We start from the raw sequence: 19,202 nt of genomic DNA, 5'->3' as shown, positions 1-19,202 counted from the left end.
CACCCAAGTTTTAGAAACAGCGTGACTGTATCATGGAAAGGCTTCTATCTAAGTAAGTGCTTAAAAAGAAGGAATAGTTTTGTAGATAAAAATATTCAGTGTGTAGGAATGAAATGTAACTGCGAATATCCCTGGAATAACAAGTGATTTGAAACAATCTGGACTATGAAAAGAACTCTTCCTTTCCATGTGGCAGACCACCTTCCCATGATCTTGGAGGTCAACTTATGATTTTGAGGAGGGATGAGTAAGCCACGAAATAAGAAATGCTCCGGTGAAAGTGACATTTGCTTCCACATAAACGGTGTGTGATAATGCTGTGTTTTGCTGTTTCTCCTGCTGGGAACAATTTTTATTTCTCCGTTCCTTTCCTTTTCGCAAGTGGATTTAGGATACTGGTGTCTTACTTTCTTAGGATCCTCAGCCTGAGGTAGCATGGTCTTGCAGAGAGAACTCAGCACTCACAGACTTAAGAAACTTGAATTTGTATCCTGGTTCCACAACTTAATAGTTGTGTGGCGATAGCATTTAACTGTCATGATCAATTTCTGTATCAATAAAATGGGTCTATTAATAGCTATCTTAACTCAGTGTTGTTGTGAGGACTTCAAGAGACAATGGGTGGTAAACTCTAAAGTACTGTATAGGAAAGAATTTATCCTATATTATTTTGAGTTCATACTTAAAATGTATGTAAAATTGGTGTTATCTCAATTATCTAGGCTATCATTATGGCACAATGTTCCAGAATGTCTCTATTTAACATTAGAACTTATTTGGGGCTATGATTGGGAATCAACCTATGTAGCTCATCACTAAATATCAAACACAGACCTATCCTTGCTCTGTTCCACTTCTCCCTACACTTCCTAAATATCCTGTCACTTTGCTCTGAGAGTTCGTTCAACTTTCATATCTGTCCCTGTTCCTCTTTGGAAGTTTGCCTGGGAACCTCTTTAATTTAAGCCTCTTTTAATTTAACCTCTTTAATTTAAGTAGGATCTACCTCACTGCTTTTGGAATTTCCACAATATTGGAGCAAAGTGGTGTGTGGTGGGGCGGGCAGTGTGCAGAGAGCACCACTATTGGGAGGGAGTGCTGAGTTTCAGACATCTCCATTTTCAAATTGGAATGTGTTTTCTAATAAAAATAATACAATACATAAATTTAAAATCTGATAATACAATAATAATATAGTTCTGCTACATGATGGATTAGGCTTTTGATGGGCTAATATGAGAATCTACAAACCATTTATACCACTGCTCATTTGGGAAAATATGAATCATAAGGACTGACTTACAAACATATTTCGAGCTAAACCTAGTCATTATTTGAGACTTTTCTTGTCCTAAATGTGAGAGCCTTTTTTCAAAATTTAATTTGTAGAAATATAATTGATGTAGTGAGTTGTTACTGGGTTAGTGTGGATAGCCGAATGAATGCTGATGCTGGGGTGGATAGCAAGGGAGGGGTCCAGTCCTGGTTCTGCTCTTTGTCAGTTGGGACACTGGGCAGCTACGTTAGCTCTTTAGTTCAGTTTCCTCACCTACAAAATGAAGACAATGATAATAGTACTCAATTCACAGGATTGTTGTTAAAAATGATTCATAGATTTTACAAAGAGAGTTATTTTACTGATTTAATGCAATATTAAAACAACTTTTCATTTTGTTGAACAGGCAATGACTGGCTTCTTTGTGAGGACTCTTAAGAATGTGTTCATGGAAGATCAAAAATTACCACAAATACTTTATATATGGTTAAGGAGTTGACTAAATCCTGGTATATACATACAATGGAATATTATCCAGCCATAAAAAATACTGGTACATGCTGCAGTACGGATGAACCTTGTAAACATTATGCTAAGTGAAAGAAGCCAGTCACAAAATGTCACCTATTGTATGATTTCATTTATATGAGATATCCAGAATAGGTAAACTCATAGAAACAAAAAGCAGACTGTTGGTTGCCAGGGGCTGGGGAGAGGGGGAAAAGAGGAGTAACTGTGATGGGTATAGGGTTTTGTTTTGGGATGATAAAAATGTTTTAGAATTAGATAGAGGTGATGGTTGTGCAGCATTGTGAATGTCTTAAATTACGTAACTGAATTGATCACTTTAAAGTGGTTAATTTTACGTTATATGCATTTTTTAAAATTTATTGGAGTGACAATTGTTAGTAAAATTGCATAGATTTCAGGTGTACAGTTCTGTATTGCATCATCTATAAATCTCACTGTGTGTTCACCACCCAGAGTCAGTTCTCCTTCCATCACCATATATTTGATCCCCCTTACCCTCATCTCCCTGCCCCCACCCCCCTTACCCTCTGGTAACCACTAAACTATTGTCTGTGTCTATGAGTTTCTGTTTCTCATTTCTTTGTCTTGTTCTTTTGTTGTTTTTGGTTTATATACCACATATCAGTGAAATCACATGGTTCTCTGCTTTTTCTGTCTGACTTATTTCGCTCAGCATTACACTCTCAAGATCCATCCATGTTGTCACAAATGTTCCTATATCATCTTTTCTTACTGCCGAATAGTATTCCATTGTGCATATATTTTAACTCAGTTAAAAAAAAATAGTATGGGAAACACACACACACACACACCTGAATAAGTTGACTGTATAGGAAGCCTTCCTGACTCTATATAGTCTTGGTCATTTGGTGAGTTCTGTGAAGAAAGTCTCCCCTACTTCCCTCATTTTTTATTCCTGCCTTTTGTACCTGAGAGTACTCAAGTTCTGGTTGAGTCACTTTTTTCATTCATTCAGTGACTCATTCATTCACTTGGTGTCAAGGAGAATGATAATGTGTGATTCAGGACACAGGATAGCAAGCTGGCCCTGCTGTGTAACTTTGGCAAGCATCTTAACCTCTCTGGTCTTAGGGAGACATCAGATTATTTCTTGGGACTCTTCCAGTTTTAAAGTTCTAGATTTAAGAAATGAGAAATGCCATTATTAGGTTTCCTTTAAGTATTCTGCCAGCTAATTTCTCTAATTCTTTTTCTTTGGATTCATTTATCAAACCTAGCTAGACAGACAGGAAACATAAATTACGTGTTGAATTAGCCTCTCTTTTTATTAGACCTCAATAGTGAGGAGAAAATTCATACCTGTGGTAAAATTTCTTTGCCCATAGGAACACTTTCTTCAGATTTTTAAAGATAAAAATGCCCAAAACATGAAACTGATATGCTTTGAAGGTTTAAAAAGCATCAAAAATGATTTTTATCTTGTAACATGTAACAAATTAGACACTGCAATAACTTAATAGTCTATTAAAAACACTGTCTTCAAGGGTCATTTAGCATTTCCATGATAAATTGCTATTTTTAGAAGCTTATATAACCAAGCAAAGAATGTGTTCTTGGCTATGGCCTTGAAGACAAGTTATTACTGTGGGAGGGACAAAGGAATTTGAGAGGCTCATGAGAGACAGAGCCAATTGCAGAGGACATTTTAAAGAGCGCCCTTTCTCTTTAGTCTCCATTTTCTGCAGTCAGGGTAATGCTGTACATTTCAGAGCCATTTTCATTTTTGAAGTGCTCTTTCATCATTAGCTAATAAATACTCATCAATGAATTTTCCTCCTCATCTTGGAAGTTGGAGGAAAAAGACAGATAATCTCTTTTTATTTTGTAAGTATTATTCCCCTTGGGGCTTCCTCTCTGGTGTTTCTAAGGGAAACATAAGAAATATATTATACCTACTCATTTGAAAGAACCAAAGACTACCATTTCTTCCACGCAGAGTACCTAGAAATTTGCATCATATATTAATGACCTTCAGTAACTACTCAACTATAGCAGCAGAAGGAATGTCTGTCTTTCATTACCAAGCTCTATACTGAGGACAGTAGGCCCCCCTGAGGACAGTTAACTGGAAGGATACCTTGGGGTGGGAGACCCTTTATCAGGAAGCTGAATATGGTAGAGTTGATCTGGGAGGAGGGGGTGTCTGTCTTGAGTATGGGTTTCCAATAGACTTCATACCTCTAATTTCCAGAGTCAAAGAGCAGTGGTTTGGAAATTTTTAATTCTTTTATATTATCCATATATATCTATATATATATCTCCCCTATATCACTTTAGTTCCATTTAGACTTGGCTATGAATTTCAGTTTCTGCTGTAGCCAATTGCACTATATATATGCTTAAAGCCGCTCCTAGGCCATTATAACTGCACATTGGTTTTGGGGAAGACAATTTGATTTATAGAATAAGCTATGTCTTACTGGGTTTCTGCTGCCTTGTTGTCTATAACAGTGCTATCCAAAAGAAATACAACACAAGCCACAAATGTGAGCCGCATACGTAATACTAAATTTTATGGTAGCGGCATTAAAAAAGTAAAAATAAACACATGGAATTAATTTTAATGATGTATTTTATTTAGCCCAATATATCCAAAATATTACCACTTCAATATGTAACCAATATAAAAAGTGTTGATGAGATATTTTATATTTTTTTAACCAAATCAACAATTCTTGATCTGTATTTTACACTTAAAACACATCTAAGTTTGGACTAGCCACATTTCAAATATTAATAGCCACATTTCACATATCTGGTAGCCACTGTATTGGACAGTGCAGGTCTGTAGTTATGGACAGAAAATATTTTAACTATTTTTAAATTAAAAAGTATTCTGAATTATGTATCACAAAGTCAAATTCTGATGTAAATTACTGTAAGTTTTCTTTTCAGGGCTTTCTCTTCATAAGGTAAATCATTTCTTGTTTTTTACAGAAATTGGGGTAAGTTAGAAGGGTCTAGTGTTTGCTGGCAGGGGAAGGGTTTATATGTTTTCTCAACCCTACAATTCACTATGACGGTGACCCTTAGTAACTAAAATTAACCATCGCATGAGTGAATTATGATCTCTCCCTCTTTTTGCTTTATGTTTTGCTGTACCTTGAGTTCAGATCGACCTAAGAACCAAGAAATGACAAGACTGTTTATTTCAGATAATGGTTACGATTGACCATGTTTGATTTGAACCCAATCCTATGGTAGTTACACTTTAAGTGGGTTTTTAATTTTTTGGTGTCATCGTCCTCCCAAATAATATTTTGCCCTTATTTTTATGTGGTTGTGTTCTCACGAAGAAAAAGGCTACTCCTTAGTATCCTTAGTAGCTTCTCACCTCAGTTCAACTGAAGGAGTCCTAATGGTCAATATTCAGGACCACAGGAGACAGAGGCACCAAGGTGGCTGTAAATCACCTTCCAAAGACTTGGTACTCCATTCTTCAGCTAAAATCTCATTTTTTTTTGGAAATAGTACTGCAAATATTTGGGCTACTTGTCATTCCATCAACTGGTACTTTAGTCATTGGCACTTCCACACATCTACAGGGGAATGATAATTAATGCTAGTAATTATTTATCCTTGAATATCAGGCATGAGCAAAGCACTGTGGTAGATGTTGTGACAGACACACAAAGAAAATACCATCCTCCCGGCCTCCAAAGAGCTTAGCCTGATGGTGAAGACAAGTATAACACACAGAGTCCTAGTTAAGGCTCTAAAGTGTTAGAGCAGGGGTATCAGCTGGGTACTCGATGACCCTGAGGTACTGCAAAATACAGTGGAAAATATTTGCCAAGGCCCTGTTTCAAGCCAGGGGATTTACTACATGCTGGTGACAACTAAGATGAATATATAGTTTCTCTTCCTGAGGGTCCCCTAATTTACTGTGAGATGTGGGTGAAAAACAAGCACCTGCAAAGCCATGTAAGATATGATATAATAGAGAAATAGAACTACAGAAATGTAGAGGCAGGAGGGACTACCGTGTTTCCCCAAAAATAAGACCTAGCTGGACCATCAGCTCTAATGCATCTTTTGGAGCAAAACTTAATATAATACCTGGTATTATATTATATTATATTAATTATGTAGGCTGGGTCTTATATTAAAATAAGACCGGATCTTATATTAATTTTTGCTCTAAAAGATGCATTAGAGCTGATGGTCCTGCTAGGACTTATTTTCAGGGAAACAAGGTAAGACCTCTAGTCTGAGCTGGAGTCAGATCTTCAGGGGCAATGATGGTGTTTCCAAAATGGGAGTTCACTGGCAGGAAAAAGAAGGAAAGCAGCAGGAGTGAAGGCAAAGGTGGTTCTGGGGCCAGTGAGGCCTGAGCAAGTTGCATTCTTCCCAAGTCACTTGATTCCATCTTTGGATACTTTATTCACATTCTGCCGGTGTTATGTTCTCTATGTTTCATGGATGATTTAAAAATCATTAAAAGTTACTAAGAATAGACAACTTAATTTTCACTATTATTTAAAAAATACCACAGCAATGACTTTTAATTTAGTCACTATAGTAAAGAGCTGCCATGTCGTGGTTAAGAGCTGATTCTGAAAGTCAGACTGTCTAGATTCTAATCCTAATTCTGCCACTTAAAGCTCTGTGATATTTGGCCCCCGTGTACTTCAGTTCCCTCACCTGTAGAATGGGAAATAACAATAGCATTTACCTCAAAGGTTATTATTAGCAATAAAATGACTTAAGATTTGGGAAGGACGTAAAATAGTGTCTGGTTCAATGGTAGGTATTCTAAATGTTTGTTAAACCAAGTGAATGCAAAAACCATAAAGTGGCTAGCACTGGCAAATAGCTTTCTGTGTGACTGGCATGTGATCAGGGCATTCTTTTTTCTTCTTCTTCTTTTTTTTCCTGTGGGAGTGAATTTGCTTGTTGTCCTGCTTGTCTGAAATCAGTCAGTGATATACACTGACATGAAGGCAAATTGCAGTAGACATCCTTGTAGTAGGATTGTACAAGCTTTATGTTTTATTTTAGTACACAAACATTTTTGTTGTAAATATCTAAATTATCCACTTTAAACAGTTTGCGTATGAAATACCAGAAATGAAAGTCTAACAGAATGTGAGAATATGATGTGTTAATATTGAATCATATCTGAAAATAACACTCTTATAAGTAAAGGCAGAGTATTGTCATATTGCAACGAGTGATTATTTTGCATTTATGTAAAAATTTCTTATTAAGAAAAATTCTGAAAAATAGTGACCCCTTGTATACTTGTTTTCATCATTTAGATTTTAACTATTTTTTGGATAAAATATTTTAAAGCAAATCTCAGGAATCATGGCATTTCAATCCTTAAATATTTTATTGAAAATTTAGAAAGGGTTATTTTCTTATGTAACCTCAACGACACTGCACCTAACAATAGTCTTTCTTTGCTATATATCCTATTTATGTTCAAATTTTCCCATTTGCCCCAAATGGATTTTTGAATTAGTTTGCTTAAATCATGATACTTAACAGGCCAATCCAATGCATTTGGTTATTAAGACTCTTATGTTTCTTTTAATCTAGGATGGTTTGTGTCTCTGTGTTAGTTTGAGAGCATTTTATTGTGTGATGGGCTCAAGGTGTGAGACCCAGGGAATCCCTGTACAGGCCAGGCATTACGTGGTTGCCCAATTCATCTTAGGTAGAAAAATTTTTGCCAACAAAGTTAAATTATAATTACCTTCCAGTACGTTTTAATATCAATTTTATGTATTCTAGGCACTGACTGAGGCACAGAAGGCACATAATTAAATGAGATGTGATCCCTGGACTCAGAAGTCAAGCAGAAAAGTTTTTGCTCTTTGACAGTGAAAGTTTCTGCTGCATGACCCATCACAGGATGAAATCTTGAGAAACAAGTGTGGCTCCCTTCAGGGAACCAGTCAAAGAGTCCTGTTTATGGCTTTTCTTTTTAGTATCAGAATACACCAGACAACTGAGAATGCTGGTAATTTTATCGCCAAGTTGGAAAGGTGCCTACATCCTATTTTTATTCTATTTATATATAGACGGGTCAAGAGATTCGGATATCTGCCCTTCATCCTAACACCCTTTCCCTTAGTTACTGTCTGATTTTATGCTCCTGGGTGAGTAGAAATTGTGTCAAGCCTCCACAAATATGCCAAGCACTGGATAGCATTTGAGAAATGGTTACTATCTCCCAGGAAGTAGCATTCTAAAGAAAGTAAGTATAAAAAAAAAAAAAAATTCCCCCTTAGGTTTTTGTTTTAGATATGTCTTATTTCTCCTAATTTGGGAGGAATTTCTGAAGATGAAGATTTTATAGGGAAGAAAGGAGGAAGCTATTTTTGCCCACCTCAGGAATGTGTGTGTTAGGGAAAAGTGTGTTCCAAACACGGACCAAGAGAATGAGGAGAGAAGCTAGTGAGGCAGGACGGGCTCTGGGTTGAGAATTGGAAAGATCTGCTGCTGAATTCCTCACTCTTCACTTATTAGTGATTTTAACTTGAGCAAGTCACTAGACTTGTTTGAAATCAGTTTTCTTATCTATAAAATGGGTACAACAGTGTTTTTTTCATATAGTCTGTAATGAAGATGAAATAAAATGATAATTTTGAAACTTTCTAGACTTTGGAGCCTCCTTACATATAGGAAAGGAGTTTTCTTATTTCTCTCATTAGGAGGAGGAAACCCCATCTGAATTCCGTGGGAGAACAAATAGTTATGAGAGTGCTGTGTGGATCAAAGGATGGTCAGCCAAGATCTTTGGAACTAAGTATGAAGAATGGGTTCAAGACTATTTATTTATTTGTTTGTTTGTTTATTTATTTATTTCCAGAATAAAGAATGATGTGAAAAGCAAATTATATATATATATATATAAAATGATGTAACTTCGTCTCAGTCTCTATTAGTATAGTGGCAAGAATAAATTAACCTTATAGACACTGAGTTAGGCTAAATTCATTTAGTGGCAGTGTTAATGAGGAGAGCCTCTCCTTCAGTATAAAACAGGGTTATTATAACATGAAAATTTGGCTTATTGAATATAGGTATGAATTGGGTAGACTACTGGCTCTTCTATAAATTTGGGAGGGCAGTGAGTTTGTGTTAATACAGTGTATTGGTTATGTGCACAGAAATCATGACATAAATGCTAGTGAGAGAAAGCAAGGGAAAATTAGGCTACTTGACACAACCGGACAGATTCTAGAACCAGAGGAAGGTTTGAAAGGCATAAATACAATAATCAAATACCATGTGGTACCTTACAATTGAGCTGGCGAACCAATTTTGTTTTTGTTAGTATTTTAGATACTAACAGCATTTTGTTAGTATTTTGGCTATTCAATCTATGATACATTACAAAACATGACAATGTAAAAGTTATATTGATGTTCTAAGTATTCTTAGTTGGTTATTAAATGAACCAAGCATGTAGTGTTATGCTCAATTGAACATTTCTGGAATCTCTCTTAGAAAGCCATTGAATGAGATGATGAAGGTGGAGGCAAAGAAGGGTGGAGTGGTGAAACTCAGAGTAAAAATTTGCTTGTATAACACCGTATGACATGCGTTTATTTTAATAATTTTCAGTGTATTATCCAAAATATAGGACAGTTAAAAAATGAGCATATTATTACTATATTACATCTCCACCATAAAAAAACCACTGTTTACATTTATTTATTATCATCTATTTTGTATCATACATTATATTTATTATCTATTATGCAAAAGCACAGTGCTTGGTGTACGTAAAGGAATAGTCTTTATTAGCCAATGACAGTGAGATCAAGCAAGATAAAAACTGCACAGTGATCAAGGGCCTGTAATTACTAAGGCATTAGTGGCAAGACCTGTTTCAGATGGATGGGAAGAGGAATGATCCAAATATTTTTGTTGTGTCTCTTTTCTGGCAGAGAGGTTGTCAGAGATATACTCAGACCTTGCAAGGATTCCATATAGTATGGAGGTTACCTAGGGAATTAGAGATGTGAATGCGTTAACTGTTCTTTCCTATGTCTTTAGGACTTGAACACTCTCCTTAGATCTCATTGACAAGATTTGTAACAAACTGCCTGAAAGATATGATCTTAAGTCTTTTTCAATAGAATATAATCCCCATGAGGGCAAGACTTGGTCTAAGTCACAGCTGCATCTCCAATCCCTCACATTGTGCCTGAAACATAGTGGGGATTCAGTAAATAAAAAACTTGGTATTTGTTGAAAAAAGGTTTACCTTGAAGCAGAAAATTCCTTTGAAGCTTGAATATATATCATAAGACACTGAGGCCATTTGTTTAAGTCTGAAAAAGACTTGGAAATGAACACATTTAGAATTATTTCATTTCTTCCAACAAACAGTATATCCCAGCATCACCAGAGCACCCTTACACATATGTCTACACACTTGCATTCCCACATAGGCTCACTTTTGTCCACTTTTTGGCCTTCTGATCTTCAGTGTCTAGTTTAGAAAAAGAAGTTAGGGAAAGTGACAGTAATTGAAAGTTATACATTTCAGGCTTTAGGCCTCGACAGTGTATCATCAGAAAAGTAAATCCTTTCTTCTGAGACTGCCTGTATTTTTTTTTTGGCATGTTCTCCTTCCACTTTTGCAATTCTCCCTCTTCCTTAGAGGATTCTTTAAGTTCTATCCATCATCTCATTTACTGAAATGCAACTCATTTGGAAGTAAAAACGTTTTGGCATACATAGCTGGGAGCTTTGAATGGAAATGTGACAGAAGACATCTCTGAAATATGTAATACTTTCTGTATGTTTTCATATATTGCATGATCTCTGATGCATTACCTGACATTCATAGTAATGGCAGATGGGCGAAGAGAAGAAGGAACACTCTCCAAGAGGAGATTTCTTTAGAAACCAGCACTCCTTCCAAGGAGCTTTTTAAAAGCTATTCTTAGCAATTGGGGTTCAACACATTCACCCCCAACAGAAGGAGATTTCTGCCAACAGGCTACCTGTGGGAGCTTTGTTGCCTAGCATTTTGCTCCAAACTAGAGTCAAGCCAGGCAGTGTAGTCTTAGACTTAGAGAAACCTAGAACCAGAAGAATTTTCAGTAGCATGATCATGGTCAATTTACTTGACTTCTTTGAATCTGTGATTCTTCAGTCATGTAATGGGGGTGAGAAGTAGTTTATGTTCACTTACAAACTGTGAACTAAGCTATGAATTTTTTTTTTTAGATAATGGTGGAAATTGTAAAACATTCACTGTTTTTTGCAGCTATCTTTTTTGTACATCTAGAACATAAATGATTAGGGAAATGTTTCTTTTCCTTTCTTGTTTTACTTGGACCTAATCTAATAATTCAATGACTCAGAATTTCCTCAAGTGCAAACCACACACTCCAGAATAATTCAAAATTTCATTTTGGAATGAGAAATGTGAGCAGTGATATGATTTAACCCCATAAATGAAAACATGGGTTTGGATCAATTGCTGTGCAGTTATTAGCAATGTTTATTGTATAGTCACACTAACAGCATCTTTTCCCTTCTCTTACTTTAATTTTCTTTTTTTATACCTAGTCTGACTCATGATATAACGGATCTGAATCTATGTAATATTTTATACGTTTTCTTTCTTAACTATGTTCCATGAACTTGAACTGTTTATCAGACTCTGCTTTTATTCTAATCTTTTTGTTGTTGTTTTGCTTTCGCCTTGCACAGAATCTAATTGCCTATTTTCACCACACCTATAATTGCGTTGACAGAGCCTTTTTTTTTTTCCCAGCATAGTTTTCCCTTTTGGGACGCTTGCTTGTTATTGTAGAAAGATAGATAAAATATCTACTTAAAGACGTACTTGGGTCAAACCCAGGGTATGTTCCTAGATTTATGGTTTGTTAGAGTAGGAGAGAACTGGGAGGTCTTTGGAGCCAATGCCTTAGCTTTGCAGACGATTGCAAGAGGGACTTGGAGAAGTAAAGTGCCTGGGCATTAAAGAGTTCATGATTAATCAGGAGAACAAATTACTTTGGAAGAAACCCTAAAATATCTTCCTAGGTTAATTTATAATTTTTTACTGGAAATAACTGGGGCCATTGTAAATACAGAAAATTAAACATACTTTTTTGTTGTTGTTTCTCTGAAGTAATAAGAATATTCTTTAAATTGGGAGCACGTTATCCCTTTCAGAATGCAAATCAGAAGACAGCTGTAACAGGCAGCTTTACTGGATGTTAAATTTTTTTGCAAGTGTACAATAAAATGATTATAAATAAAGTTTTTCCTTTTTTGCATCTTTGCATGATTACTGTGCTGACGACGCCCTAACCCCCATTGCATTCCTTCCTTGCCTCTGCCCCTTAATCCAGCCTAAACACCCACTGCAGACATATGCTTATTAGTTGTTTCCAGCTGGCTATTTTTCTGTTTTGATCTCAGGGTATCTCCAGAATGCTTGATTTGGCAGTCTTAAGACTTTAAACCCCATTCTGCCTATGGTTCATAGACTTGGTGTTCGGCCTTGGTCTCTGTGGAATATGGGTATTCATCTCTTTAGTAGAAGAGGAAACATGACATAGCTAGTTTGAGCTTTCAAGTTGAGGCCAGAGCTCTTCCAGTTGGGACTTGATGTAGGAACCATGCCATTCATCACAGAATCACAGTGACAAGATGTGACCACAAAGTGAGGCTCCTATTTGTCAGAGACCAATGAGTATGCTCTGACCAGATTGCCTGCATTAGGGAATACTATCCTCCACCAAAATCCAGTGTGATGCACAGGACTTTCCTCAAAGAACACCCTGCCACATGTCTAGAACTTGCCATTTTAGGATCCACGACCACTCAACATTCCCATCATTGTCGAATCCTCTGTTCCACTGCCCTTATTGCCTATACCTATGGTGCACTCACCTTGCTCGCCTTTGCAAGCACACTATTCACCTCCTATGACATGGGTTTCACTTCTGGATTTACCTTTCTTTCTCTTGTTCAGTTAGATCATGAAGCTTTTAGGTAAAAATCCCTCTTTTTGCTTCTGGAAACTTCTTCCATAACACCTCCCATCCAGGCAACATTGCACTTCACTCCTTTGGTTGGGTTCAGGAAAGTGTGTAAATTGTTCCTTAGTCAAGCAATCTGCAGATACTCTCTAAATGGTGTGTGTGTGTGTGTGTGAGTGTTTACACACAACTTTAGAATTGTGACTTAGCTCCTGATTCATACGAAATAGGCATAGAAGACTCAGCATAGGGTAGTGGACAGAGCCCTCAGCAAGGATCAGGAGACCTGAATTCTATACCTAGCTCTGCTAATAGCCATTGCCATGTGAGAGAGAACAAACTACAGCCTTTATAAAATCTTAACTGCAAACTACTGGGTTGAGTTATTTGACACTGGAGTCTTTTACAGATAATGTCTATATGAGATAGACCAACTTACATGGACTTGGGGTAACATATGTGTGAGAATTTATTGCAGAAATATATTAGATTGGATCTCTTATCCATCAAATGCAGTGATTTGGGGATACCTGAAATATTAGTTCAGTTGAAAAATTGTACATGTTCGTAGCTCATAAGTAAAGGAAGAGAGGGAGAACACCCAGAGGAAATACATCATTAGCTATTATTTAGGATATTCAGCTTCCATCTGTTTGATACTGTTGACATGACTTCTTGAGAAAATACTCTTCCTGAAGCATTTGACTGGCATGGGCTATATTTTTTATTTAAGGTATTTTACTCATCTTACATAAACCAATTAACTGTTATATTTTTCCTTCCAGGAGTATCTAAATATAAGATTGGCTGACAACTAGTTTGCTAAGTTCTAGAGGATAAAAGCTTATTGTCTATGAACAGCCTTGTTTTAAAGTTTCTCTATTCAATTCTGGCAGCATTTATGATACAGAAGATATTTATAAGGCTGTGAAGAAAGGTCATATGTCGGTTATTAGCTGCAATGAATTGCCCAAATGATTTTATTTTTCCATTCAACAGCTCTTTGTTGCTGTTGATGATAAAAACATTGACTCCCCTTTCACTATTTGCTGAAAAATTCACTATTGTCTGAAATCTTTAATATTTGACTTACCGATTGATTCGGAATGGCCCACTGCAATCTTAGGAATATCCTGAAAATAGGTAAGTAATAGAAAATGTATTTAGTCAAATTTGGTACTTCATATTTGTAGGCAACAACATCTTGGTATTAAGATGCAACAATATTTTATATATTCAGATTTCTCTTCTGTAAAATATGACCTCCACATTTAAAAGGAAAAGCTGCTTTCAACAACTTGAATGAGAGCATGATTTTTTTTTCATCTTAAAAAGCTCATTCAAACCAGCACATTAATGATTTATGAACAAGTTGAAGGAAGAATATAAGGGATTACATTTCTTTTGAATTGTACAAAGTTGTGAAAGCTTAGAGAAAAAGGACTTGGTTCAAGTTAAATATTTGTTGAACTGATTTATTGAACCCTTCTAAACGCTCTTGGATGAAAAAATTCAAATCTAAACTTTTTTTTTAATGTTTCTAAGCTTTCTAGTTTTCTAGAAATTTGAAATTTGAATGAGTTAAATTTAACCATAATTTTTAGCACTTGATAATTCCAGTTGAGGATGTGGATGCTACAAATTTAGTGCAAGAAAGAATGTCAACAAGGTAAGCAACATAGCACCCCAAGAAAAATAAAAAAGAAGAAGAAAAACCATGTGACAAATCTTTTATGTTTGGAATCCACTTTCATTATCTCACAATTCAATGAGTATTTACTCAGTGCCTTCTATGTGACAGCACAGGGCTACAATAATAAAGAGGAAATTCATTCCCTGTCTTCAAAGAGTTAACAGTCCAGTAGAAGGGTTTGGACAAGAAAATGGAATATTATAAGGCAGCGTTATTACCAGAAACAAAAAAGGTAGTTTTGGGATTCATGGAGCCCAATCAGGAAGGGCAGGGAAGACTTCCTGGGAGAAGGGCAGTCGAGGCTGAGCCCTGAGTGGTGAGTAGCTGGTTCCAGGTAAAGGGTGGCTATGGGAGAAGGTTGCTTAAAGCAGAGAGAGCAGTATGTATGAAAGCCTTCAGATGACAGAGAAAAAATGCGACTAGAGCAGAGAGCGCCCGGGTGAGAGTTCTTACCTCAGCTGCTCTTCGTCATCACAGGAAGAAAACATAGAAAGGGCCAGTTGTGTGTGGCTCTGTGATGCTTCCATAGGGTGATTGCTTCTCAGTGGTTCCCTGCTTGGTAAAAGTACCTTCATTTAAAAAATGTTTTGTACACACGTTATCTCATTTATTTCTCGCATTGAATGTCAACTCTAATTGAAAAATTAAAAAAAAAAAGGGGGAGGGAGATAAAGAGGAATAAGAGGTCCAAAGTTCCAGGTATGAAACAAATCATGGGGATGTAATGTACAGCATGGGGAATATAGTCAATAATATCGTGATAATGTGGTGCTGTCAGATGATTGCTGGACTTATCATGGTGATCACTTCTTTAGGTGTGTAAATGTTGAATAATTATGATGTGTACCTGAAACTAACATAATATTGTATATTAGCTATATTTTAATAAATCTTAAAAACAACCTGTGACATACATTCCATTATCCCAGTTTTATAGATGAGACTCAGAGAGGTGGTGAGGCCAAAATTACTTAATAAGTGATGAGCTAGAACTGAGTCTCAAGGTAGTTTCCTCTCTCCCTCCCTTCCAACCCCCTCACCCCCCACCCACACTCACTCATCATCACCTTCTCCATCTTCCTCTTCACAATAATGGGCCTGTACCATGGGTCAGAGATACCAGGCACTCTGCAAACGTGGGCCATTTAATCCTTCTAACAAGCAGGATGATATATGAAGGGAGGAACCCATGTTCTGTTCACTCCATCCTGTCTCTGTGTGTGTGTGAAAAACAGGGCTTTCCCCACTTCTGCTTTCCGTCACAGTTGGAAAAGCTGCTTTGTGGAAAGAAGAAGCATTATTTAATGACAATCCCTTTTATATGAAGAATTCTGAGCTATTTCATCGTCTGGATGCTACAAACTGCATAACTGACCAGGTTTTTCTCTGTCATTGCAAGCCAGTTTAGAGCTAAATTTGTATTGCCCTCTCCCACGTACCCTGCACATGCATAGGTCTTAATGCATGTATTTTTGTATTAGCTCCATTCCTATCTCCATTTTATGGTATTATACTTATTTTTATTTTGCCGTTTTCTCTCCTACATTTAGTTTATCTTGTTTCTGGAGTAAAGCAATATATAAATAATTAGAATGTGATAAATTACCTGAGCATAGCATGCAATTTAAGAGTTTTGCTTTGTTGTTCTCTGATGCTGAGATGTGAATTTGCACTAATCGGTCCACATGACTTCAGTCACTCTTCGCTAGTACACCTGCTCTTGTTAGGGTGCCCAGGGAGCACAGGGCATAGTCTTGGCTGACAGTCCTCCCATATCTTTGCCAGTAACATCAGTCTAATCAGCCTTGTGTTTCTTTCCTCTTGAGCTCACTGTTCATTCACTCTTCAGACTTGTCTTGTCTGCATACATTACAACACTTTTTTAATTCTTAAGGAAGAATTCAAAGTTGTGGCACACGGTGTGCTTTCACCACAAAGAGATGTACATGTTATTTGCTATAAGTTAGACTGCAGTGATGTGATTCATTTTAGTAAAGTTCCCTATCAATGAACATTAAAAAAAGCTCTATTGAATATCAGAGCACATATGTCTTTATGGATAAATGTTTTCAGACTTTTTGGTAGATACCCAGGAGAGGGATTGCTGGGTCATATGGCAATTCTATTCGTAATTTTTTGAGGAACCTCCACACTGCCTTCCATAACGGCTGCACCAGTCTGCATTCCCACCAACAGTATATGAGGGTTCCTTTTTCTCCACAGCCTCTCCAACACTTGTTACTATTTGTCTTGTTGATGATAGCCATTCTGACTGGGGTGAGGTGATATCTCATTGTGGTTTTGATTTGCATTTCTCTGATGATTAGTGATGTTGAGCATCTTTTCATATGTCTCCTGGTGTCACGTGGGGCGGCCTGCAGGCTTTCAGCTCCTGCTCCCCACATAAGAACGCAGGACATGGTGAGGCCAAAAAGGAACACCCATGGAGCTACAGGCAGGGGAGTCATACCACTATAGTCTCACTGGGGGCTGGTTTACACAACATGCGACCTGCTGTCCACTTTTCTGCCAACCGACCGACTCTCCTCGACTCCTCTTGACTCCCTAACGCAGCCGCGGCAGTTATATTACTGGCCAATGACTCAAGGGTTACAGCTGACGGCCAACTAGCCACAGCTGAGAGCCATCTACTACCCGAGCCAGCACCCTTTCACGTGAGGCCGGGAGCCTGGGAACTGCTCTCTGGGGATCTGTCCCCACACTCTACCCCTACAGGGTCTCGCCTCACAATCTACGTGACAAGCGTCTTCCGCGAGGGTCCCTGTACCATATTAGCCTGTTGGCACCTGACCACACAACACCCAAAAACTTGATGGATAAACCAGGGCCTTGGACGTTTTCCTCATTCACCGCCCAGCCACGTGACTTCAGGTGGCGGAGAAGAGAGGGAGCTGCTTGCTCTAAATCAGAAAGAGAATCTGATGTTAATAAAATATCATCGACATAATGAAACAAGGCCACAGAGGACGGGCGATCCCACTGTGCCAAATCCTGGCCCACAAGCCAGTGGCAGATAGTGGGGCTGTGCAAGTATCCTTGCGGAAGGACTTGAAAAGTCCACTGCCGCCCATCCCAAGTAAAAGCAAACTGCTCTTGACACTCGGGTGCAATGTCAATGGAGAAAAAAGCATTGGCCAAGTCCACTACATAGTGATATGTTCCCAGACGGACAGTCAGACAATCCATCAAATCATGAACTGAAGGAACTGCAGCGTGCAAGGGTGGCGTCACCTTATTTAACTCCCTGTAGTCCACAGTCATTCACCAACTCCCATCTGGCTTCTTGACAGGCCAGAGTTAAAGGGACTGGGGAGTTAAAGGGACTGTGCGTTGGCCTCACAATATGTGCCTTCTCCAATTCCAATATTGTACGACCAATCTCCTCCTGTCCTCCTGGCAGGCGGTACTGTCGCACTGTAACCACACGCCAGGGCTGTGGCAACACTTGAGGAGGGTGGTGAGCATGCCCGCGTGTCATCGCTTTCACCACCGGGATCCGGAGACAGAACTCTCCTACCGATGTCTGTAAGCTGAGGCCATGTAGCACGTCCACCCTAGAATATATTCCGGAACTGGGGAGACATAAACCTTGTAGGTACGAGGAAGAAGCCTTCCTATACCCAGTGGTAAGGAAACAGCTTTTACAGTCACAGTCTTTCCCCTGTAGCCATCAAAGCAGATTGCTGGTCCGGGGAACAGTTCTGGGTTCCCATAAACAAGACTGCAGTTGGCGCCAGTGTCAACTAGAGCCAAAACCCTCTGTACATTAGAAGGGGACCAATGTATGGACAGTTCCACGTGGGGCCTCCGGTCCCTGCTCGTCCCCTCTGACCAGGTACCTTGGCCCCACCCCTAATCAAGCTGAAAAGAGTCGGCCTCAAGTGGCTGTATGAAGTCCTGGAGGAACACGGGTCGCGCTTTCCCAGACTTCTTCTTTAGGCTTCTCCGGAATTGCTGTTCCAGACGAAACTGTTTCCAAAGTTCCAGCAGGAGTGCATTGGGTTGTCGGTCTATTTTCTTCCGATCGACCCCTGCTGCCACGAGATCACATCACATCTGTGCGCATGTTAGTCTCTACGGCACGCGACCTCGCCCCTTTATTATTTTTTTCAATTTATTGGGGTGACAATTAGTGAAATTACATAGATTTCAGGTGTATAATTCTGTATTACATCATCTATAAATCCCATTGTGTGTTCACCACCCAGAGTCAGTTCTCCTTCCATCACCATATATTCGATACCCCTTACCCTCATCTCCCTCCCCCGACCCCCCTTACCCTCTGGTAAACACTAAACTATTGTCTGTGTTTATCAGTTTTTGTTTCTCATTTGTTTGTCTTGTTCTTTTGCTATTTTTGGTTTATATACCACATATCAGTGAAATCACATGGTTCTCTGCTTTTTCTGTCTTATTTCGCTCAGCATTACACTCTCAAGATCCATCCATGTTGTCACAAATGTTCCTATATCATCTTTTCTTACCGCCGATTAGTATTCCATTGTGTATATATACCACAACTTCTTTATCCATTCATCTATCGAAGGACATCTTGGTTGTTTCCATGTCTTGGCCACCGTAAACAAAGCTGCAATGAACATTGGAGCACATGTCTTTAAGTATAAATGATTTCAGATTTCTTGGGTAGATACCCAGGAGAGGGACTGCTGGGTCATATGGCAATTCTATTCATAAT

General features: G+C 38.2%; 1 long non-coding RNA gene across 1 annotated transcript; it reads right to left on the bottom strand.

The window, feature by feature from the left end:
- Positions 1 to 7,567: 7,567 nt before the first annotated feature.
- LOC141569278 (uncharacterized) lies at positions 7,568 to 8,034 on the bottom strand. The gene is made up of 2 exons (XR_012492781.1): positions 7,915 to 8,034; positions 7,568 to 7,825 (listed from the first exon to the last, which is right to left on the bottom strand). It is a non-coding gene; the product is annotated as an uncharacterized LOC141569278 (long non-coding RNA).
- Positions 8,035 to 19,202: the final 11,168 nt, after the last annotated feature.

The sequence above is a fragment of the Rhinolophus sinicus genome, linkage group LG16 (assembly GCF_036562045.2).
Source record: "Rhinolophus sinicus isolate RSC01 linkage group LG16, ASM3656204v1, whole genome shotgun sequence".
NCBI lineage: Eukaryota > Metazoa > Chordata > Mammalia > Chiroptera > Rhinolophidae > Rhinolophus > Rhinolophus sinicus.
The sequence above is the reverse complement of the archived record's forward strand: the minus strand, read 5'-3'. Positions and strand labels throughout refer to the sequence as shown.